At 47.6% G+C, this 2,730-nt stretch overlaps 1 protein-coding gene across 1 annotated transcript in view; it reads left to right on the top strand.

Moving 5' to 3' along the window:
• The window catches only part of LOC113207377 (uncharacterized), a 38,085-nt gene extending 36,798 nt beyond the window's left edge, over nucleotides 1-1,287 (top strand). Inside the window, exon 3 of the transcript XR_008012347.1 lies at nucleotides 1,095-1,287. The gene's annotated coding sequence lies outside the window, so the exon portion shown is untranslated. The remainder of the gene's footprint in view (nucleotides 1-1,094) is intronic.
• Nucleotides 1,288-2,730: the final 1,443 nt, after the last annotated feature.

Raw genomic sequence — 2,730 nt, 5'->3', positions numbered from 1 at the left:
CGGCGTATGAAAAGGCTTCGGAGTTTTAAAGTAGGTACCTCACACACTGATAAGCTATAGACGATTGTAACCTGCGTTAGTTTTGTACAACCCAGTCCTAAAATCCGATGCGCTACATGGAATTCCATGAACACTATTCCATGGCAGAAGGACCGTTTTCCATTTGTGGCTGCTCACTTTCCATGTAGAGCCTCTTTTCCATGAGGAAGCGGCTTGGCCCTCCATGGAAATTTATGTCACCATGGGGTCGGAACTAGCTTTCCATGAGACGTATCATGGAAATAGTGCATATGCTACCATGGTGTGTCTTAACTCCATGGAAAAACAATTTCCCATAAAGTTTAAGAAAACTGAAAAATCTGTGTTTAATTGAATATCGGTCTAAAATTTGGTGGCTAGCACCTCGGTCGAATTTTAGTAGGGCCATTTTGATCTCATACAAATTAGAGCACTTCTTCCTGCTATCTTGTAAACGGCCGTAGCTACAGTACGTTGAAATAGACAGCGGATTCGGCTCCGCCGCCTCAGCTCTGACCCCCCGAAAACATGCTTCGTAAAAAGACTGACTTTGACTTAGGCAACCGACTCTGCAACCGATCACTGCTTTACCATGGTAAAGTTGTCCATGGGCTTAGTATTGTTCCATGGAGACCAACACCATGGAGTTTCAATACATACCCATGGAAAAACATTCATGGAAAAGCGAAAAAATACGTGGAAAGTTCTCCCTTGGATAGTTGATGTTCCATGATAACCCATGGGTCATGGAAAGCACCATGGGATTTTAGGACTGGGAACCCAGATTGCGCGTAATAACGTATAAAATGCATACGCATGTCTACTGGTAAAAAAAAGGCAAATGTTTCACAACTACTTGTGATGTGCAAAGATTAAGCATTAGTTAACGAAACACTTAATAAGTGTTAGTTTCTGCTCTTCATTTGGCGCCTTGTTCAGTTACTTTTAACTTTTAACCTATACAGTAGCTTATAACCGTACTTGAATTTAGATCATCTTTCGGAGAAGAAAGCTTAGGTTTGACAGTCAAGTGTTTTGTCTCTGGCAGACGAGTAGTTCTGACAAGTATGTTACAGCAACCGAAGCGACTGCAACAGCAGCAACAGCAGCAATAGCAGCAACAGCAGCAATAGCAGCAACAGCAGCAATAGCAGCAACAGCAGCAATAGCAGCAATAGCAGCAACAGCAGTAACCGCAGCAGCAACAGCAGCAACAAGAGCAGCAGCAGCAGCAACAGCAGCAACAGCATTCTTTTCCAACTCCTTGGACATGAGCTTAAAAATAAATTCAAATTAGTTTTGTAACAATTTTCATATATTATATATAAGGCTCCAGAGAAGGCCAAATAACGCGCCGCGCGGCAGCAGCCAAGGGTGGCTTTATGGGCCTTACGATCTGCAAGGTGGGTGACGTGCATCGCGGGCGGATCCGCGATACCCCGTCCTGCTGGCGGCACGTGATGGGGCTTGTTAGTCTATAGTTTTCAGTTGTTCGCGCAGTAAGAAATGCGGGAATACGAGCGTTAGGTGAAGCCCGCATGTCGCCCGCGCCGCGCGCCCTCCCCCACGCGAGCGTCGTGTCCGCTCCGCGCTGCTCGCCGCGGCCATACCGAGCCATACCATCCGGTGACCGCGAAATTCAGCGCGGTTGCGTCCGAAATGGTGCGACGACGCGGCCGGGGCACCTTACCGGCAGCCGTCGGCGATGGGCGGGCCGGGCGGGCGCGTCCTGCTGCTTCGGAAGCGGCCCGCGGCTGCACGTTGATAACTGTGTCCGGTGGGCTGGATTTCCGTTTCCCATGCGACGCCCGCTCTTGTAGTCTCCTGCTCTTCCGCCACCGATAGAAATTTCGACCCGCCAGGGCGCGCACTGTACGAGCCGGCCGCGCACCAACTGCTTCATATTTACTGTTTTGTTTTCGCCGTTCCTTAATTAAGGTAAGTGTTCTATAAGATGTGCCTTATCACGTTGAGTCCCAAGGGGGGTGGCAATTACAGCTTATTGTGCCCATACGTGTGGTCAAGTGGGACTCAACGCAACGTGTTATAGGCCCCTTTGGTACATGTATGTCGGACTTTTAACATTTGTCCATACGGGCCACTATGTACAAAAATACGCATGATAAAAACGGAAGCCAAAGAAAGCTCTAAAAATTTAAAGGGACAATTTTATTCCTAGAAATGGAACAGCAGATTCGTGCACATCCAGAAAGGATGCAATTTTGGTTCCTAAAATTTGACAAGTTGTGTAAGGCTATACACAATTTTGTATTTTGTCAATCCGTTCCATTTTTAGGAACAAAACTGTCCCTGCTTTACATTTAGAGTGCACAATTGCTTAAAATTTTATTTTAATGACAAACATTTCTTCGTTGTTGAGACCACAGGTTGTATATAGTATGCGCCGCGCCTCCACTACATGCGCCCTTTCAAACAATTGGAGTCGAACTGCCGACCCTGATCAATACCGACCGTAACTCACCCCGGTGTGCCGGGCCCTTGGCCGCCGCGCCGGTAGGGACGGGCGGGGTTACAGGAAGCAGGTACACATCCGCCCGCTATAAATATTTACATATCTATTCGTAAACACATCACCCTCACTAATTGCTGCAGACAGAACAGTTAGGCCCCTAGAGGCCGCCTTTGTGTGACAGGGGACCCGCCGTCGCAATGAGGTACAGAAAAAAAGTCGTTATTTGAATCGTAAGGGTA

The sequence above is a fragment of the Frankliniella occidentalis genome, unplaced genomic scaffold, assembly GCF_000697945.3.
Source record: "Frankliniella occidentalis isolate FOCC.00 unplaced genomic scaffold, Focc_3.1 Scaffold11, whole genome shotgun sequence".
Lineage (NCBI taxonomy): Eukaryota > Metazoa > Arthropoda > Insecta > Thysanoptera > Thripidae > Frankliniella > Frankliniella occidentalis.
This window is presented reverse-complemented; position numbering and strand designations above follow the sequence as displayed.